This window comes from Bos javanicus, chromosome 8 (genome assembly GCF_032452875.1).
Source record: "Bos javanicus breed banteng chromosome 8, ARS-OSU_banteng_1.0, whole genome shotgun sequence".
Lineage (NCBI taxonomy): Eukaryota > Metazoa > Chordata > Mammalia > Artiodactyla > Bovidae > Bos > Bos javanicus.
Genome location: NC_083875.1, coordinates 105,591,191 through 105,596,661, shown reverse-complemented (window position 1 = coordinate 105,596,661; position 5,471 = coordinate 105,591,191). Strand labels below are relative to the sequence as shown.

General features: G+C 41.3%; 1 long non-coding RNA gene across 1 annotated transcript; it reads right to left on the bottom strand.

Moving 5' to 3' along the window:
* Window positions 1-1,224: 1,224 nt before the first annotated feature.
* LOC133253465 (uncharacterized) lies at window positions 1,225-3,025 on the bottom strand. Its single transcript, XR_009738305.1, has 3 exons — window positions 2,682-3,025; window positions 1,758-1,930; window positions 1,225-1,660 (listed from the first exon to the last, which is right to left on the bottom strand). It is a non-coding gene; the product is annotated as an uncharacterized LOC133253465 (long non-coding RNA).
* Window positions 3,026-5,471: the final 2,446 nt, after the last annotated feature.

Sequence of the window (5,471 nt, the reverse complement as noted above, 5' to 3'; positions counted from 1 at the left end):
GGCAAGAGCACTGGAGTGGGCTGTCGTTGCCACTTCATCTATTACCCATTACCCTTTCGTATTGTTCACTTAATGGATGTCTGGCCACTTAGAGGGAAATCTTCACGGACTTCTACACTTTTTCTACTACTCGTACGATTATGTCTTCACAACCAAGCAATGGAATTACCCCACGGTTGTTTCACTATAATTACCTGTCAATTGCTTAAAGGATCTCAAAATTCTATTCAAGGGATAGGAGAATAATTGATGAAGTTCTGGAAAAGAAAGAGAACATTGTAAGGACAGCCTGCACAACCCTTCAGAGATTATCTGGTTCAACTTTTCCATTGTGTTGTTGGGAAACTGAAACCTAGAAGAAAAAATATAAGACTGGTCCAACAGGTTTAAACTAGTGTTCACTCGTTTCTTACGTCTTCTCACTAGTCAGGACTTTATAAAATGTGTACATCCTTAAAGAGAAGAAAAGAATTCCCTGTCCAACTAGAAACTGCATTAAATCCAAGTGACAGAGATGTAACTTGTAACTGGGAAACACTTGTACTTTGCAGAATACAGTTTGAAAATTCTGGCTTTGGCTATTCTCACTGGATACTTAGTTCCTCTACCAGCCAGGCTACCACATAGTGTCCAGATAGTATCTACAACAATGAGGTTCTCTTCAAACCGTAACTTTCCCATACAAGTTAACACGTGTATTCTCAGATTTCTCCACCTCAAGAGTATGAAGTGATGGCACATTGCTCTTATGACTTGAAACTTCCTAGCTCATTGCTCTTTCAAATATCAAGATCTCAATTACTCTTCCTTTCTCCCAAATCCCATGTCATTTCTGTGTCATTGATGGAGTCTCAAAAGCAGAATGTCACTGGAGACTTGCATGTGGGTGGTTTATTGAGGAGTGCTCTCAGAAACACCTGTAAAGAACAGAGGGGAGCAGGACCAGATAGAGAAGAAGTCAACTGTAACTTGATAACACGAGGAAGAACTGAAACTCAGCCCTCTGAAAGTGGTCAGAAACAGAAGGACAATCACCTCCCATAGTATTGCCTTCTGTTTTTACTTGTTAACCAAATGTTCACAAGATTGGCTGAAATGATGCTGCTTTGGGGTAGATTCCTATCAGTGTGTTTCTGGGAATAAAGGTATCAAGAATAAAATATATCGAGTACTATATTGTAGGTCATACATGCACTTTATTTATCAACATAGCTTTATGGGGTTGATTTTATAAGATAGATATGAGATAAATACCTCTTATTAGGTAAAAACAAAAAAATGAGATTAACAAAAGTTGGAAATGTTTTGAGAATATCTTGCATCTATTGTACCAAGCATAATAACTAAAAATTTGAACCTAAATTTGTCTCATAGCATAAAAGCCCGTGGTTTTAACTGAAATCAGTGGCCAAAATGGTGAAGAGACTTGAAACCATTCTGTGTGGGAAACAGAAAAAGAACCAGGGAGTGGTTAACAAGAAGAAGTTCAGGCTTCTGAGAGAAAGAGAGTTATGATCAACATCTTGAAATCTTTGCAAGGCTATCGTCTGCATAGACAGATCCCGTTGAGGAGAACCAGGCTTGCAGCAAGTCAATTGGAGCCAAATGTTAGGACTGACATTCTGACAACTGGAATTGTTGAAAGCTGTGGCAGGGATGCCTGTGGGAGCAATAGTCGTGTAATTATCAAGCCCTTGTTTTCATGCACAGGAAACCGGACTGGGAACATATTATGATCATCTGCTTGATAAACTTACGGTTTGATGAGAGCGTCATTGCTGTAGACACTATCTGGACACTACAGGGTAGCCTGGCTGGTAGGGGAACTAAGCATCCAGTGAGAACAGCCCAAGCCAGCATTTCCAAACCGTATTCTGCAAAGTCCAAGTGTTTCCCAGTATGTCAATAGGTGGCCTGGAGGAAAATGGCTCTGCAGTCAAATGAGTTAGGGAAACAATTAAAATCAAATGTATTCATATGTAGAATTTTTAAAAATGGTACAGACAAACCTATTTGCAGGACAGGTATAAAGACGCAGAAGTAGGTAGCAGACATGTGGACACAGGAGGGGGAAGGGAAGAGGGGGGTGAATTGGGGGAGTAGCATCGACGCATATACACTGCTAGGTGTCAAACAGACAGCGGTTGTGAAGTTGTTACATAGCACAGAGAGACCACCTCTGCCTCTGCGATGACCTGAGGGGTGGGTGGGGTGGGAGGGAGGTTCAAGAGGGAGGGGATATACTATACAAGTAGCTGATGCTCTTTGTTGTATAGCAGACACTAACACAACATTGTAAAACAATTATACTCCAATTATACTGTAATAAAAACAAAACAAAAATCTTTTATGCTAGGCTTTTCAGAACTTTGCACAAAGACATTATGGGTCTCTACTATAGTAGGCACTGATTCATAAACTTACTTGTTCAGGAAACTCCCTTTCCCTGGAAGCCTACTACTATCCAGTTGGGGTAATGGTGGTGAAATGATGACCTCTGAAGTTCTGTCTCATCCTGGAATTCTACAATTCCTCAAGCACCAAATGAGTCAAGCAACTTAGAATTTAGTACTAATCTTGGAACAAAGTCACTGTGTCTTATTAAACAATTTCCTTCCTGTTTCTGAGCCTCAGCTTAGTGTCTCTGGCTGAAAAAAAAAAAAAAAATGCTGAGTTCTCACCTCCAATATTTTGCAGTTTTATGGAGGCTTCAGGGCATCAAGGAGGAGTTTCACCATTGACAGTTCTCCAGGGCCTTCCTTTTTCTAATGCCAGTGAATTTCTAACCTGGTGGCTCTGAGTGAGTGAGTAGTGTTTCCTGGTTCCTATTCTGCTGGAGAGCAGCTTGGGGACGGAAAGCCAAAAGGACCTCCCATTCTGAAGGTTTCCAAATTGGTTTTGCAGACCTCAGCAATTCAGAGTGTTTGAGGACACTGCAGAGATGTGCAGTTCTGCGGTTGACCCCTCTCAAACAGTACATAATTCTGAAAAACTTGGAGCTCCTCCATAAAGCCATATTTCAGTTGCACATTTTAGGCATGAGATTTCAGCCAAAAGCCATAATATAACACTGCCGAGGATCTTTTTCTTTTCTTGCAAAAATATGCATTTGGACAAAACTTAGGAACCTAAAATTACAGGAATCGAATGTACCTTCTGTGTTAACCAGTGCTGCCAATCAAATGATAAATCACAGAAATGTACAGATTCTTTAGCCCGAAGTCCTATCTAAGACTTGGATCTTCCCTATATCTCTGTGAGGTCATTGCTTGACTTACTGATCATACTTATTTTGAAAACATGCAGTTTCTGAAGCTGATCTATCAAAGTCATACGTCTTACCATTAGGAAGGCCTCTCTTCTCTTAAAAGTATGTCTTCTGTTTTTCCCATCTGTATTCCCTGCTCACCATTCTGAGGATCCAAGGGAAGAAAAATCTCATTGTCAGTCTCTAAAGTGACACTGAGTATTAAAAGTGAAAAAGATGATCTACCATGTATAAAAATATAAACAACCTGTTTCTTCATTGGAAGTAACATGAAAAAGCAAAATAAAGCAGAGTCTTCAAATTCAGAAAGTCCTGCAGTTATAGCAAAACCAACCATGAAATGAAAAGATGCTCGCTCTTTGGAAGGAAAGCTATATCAAACCCAGACAATGTATTAAGAAGCAGAAACATCACTTTGCCAACAAAGGCCCATATAGTCAAAGCTATGGTTTTTCCAGTAACCATGTACAGATGTGAGAGTTGGGCCATAAAGAAGTCTGAGCACCAGAGAATTGATCCTTTAGAATTATGGTGCTAGAGAAGGCTTTTGAGAGTCCCTTGGACTGCAAGATCAAACCAGTTGATCCTAAAGGAGATCAACCCTGAATCTTCATTAGAAAGACTGATGCTAAAGTTGAAGCTCCAATTCTTTGGCCACCTGATGTGAAGAGCCAACTTATTGGAAAAAGACCCTGATGCTGGGAAAGATTGAAGGCAGAAGGAAAAGAGGAAGGCAGAGGATGAGATGGCTGCATGGCATCACTGACTCAATGGCCATGAGTTTGAGGAAACTCAAACTTTCACTGCCTGGAAGATAGTGAAGGACAGGGAAGCCTGGTGTGTGGCAGTCCATGGGTCACAAAAAGTCAGACACAACTGAGCAGCTGAACAACAACAACAAGGTCTTCTACTGACACACTAGTGACCTTGAACTCTCTGTTTAATGTCCATGAGGCCCAGCTTCTTCATTTTTAATTAATGGACAATAATGGCTATATAACAGGATCATCATGAGGATGAATGAGAGGAAGCACATGAAGCCTTTGCTATGGTGAGCCATCTTCTTCCCACTCTGCATTGGCTTTTCTTCTCTCTTTACAAACCTGAGAGGATATAACATGACTTCATGCCCCTTTATTGTGCAGGGCTTCTGCTTGTTTCCCAGGAAGCTCAGGCATCCAGAGGGAAAAATAGTTCCAAGTAAATTGCAAAGCTGGAATCTCATCACCATGACTTTGGCCATCACACTTCTATTAAATGACACCACTCTATAATATTAAAGCATCTCATTTCTCTTCGAGCATTGTCATGCAGACCAAAGAAAGAAGACCTTGACTGTTTTTCGGTACAATGTTAATATATGTGAGAGTGCACTGGAGGAAGTCAAAGCAGGTGGCGTGCTTGGACAATAACTAATTTCCTTAAGGATTATTTCATTATGCACTCAGTGTTTTGAAATGCCAATAGCTGCAGATGCAGCATGATTACACTGTCTTTTTCATTTCAATTATTCTTTAGGAAGGGTGATCATTTTTCATTATGGAGGAAAAACTTGTATGGTCTGGACTGAGATAACAGAACAAAACAACAAAACACCATCTCTCTGTGAGGTCTGACGTCAGATTTAATCACGCTGAAGCAATGGAGCTTGCTGAACCAGGATGCAGGGACCTGGATCTGGCCCTGCTCTGCTTTAAATTGACATGTGGCTCTGGGAAGCCAAAGTTTAGCCTTTTGTGACCCTCTGTGTCTCTCATTTGATCATTAAGGGGTAGGGCCGGGTGATGTTTAGAGAAAATTTTACCTTTTCTCATTTCTAGTGTTTATAATCAGAGAAGGCAATGGCACCCCACTCCAGTACTCTTGCCTGGAAAATCCCATGGACAGAGGAGCCTGGGAGGCTGCAATCTATGGGGTTGCTATGAGTTGGACACGACTGAGCCACTTCACTTTCACTTTCATGCATTGGAGGAGGAAATGGCAACTCACTTCAGTGTTCTTGCCTGGAGAATCCCAGGGACGGGGGAGCCTGGTGGGCTGCCATCTATGGGGTCGCACAGAGTCGAACACAACTGAAGCAACTTAGCAACAGCAGCAGCAGCAGCAGTGTTTATAATAGGAAAGAACCAAATCAAAGGAATTACATTCAATGGCTGATCCAAGAAGCTTCCTACACAAGGGAGCCAAAAACACCCATCCAATC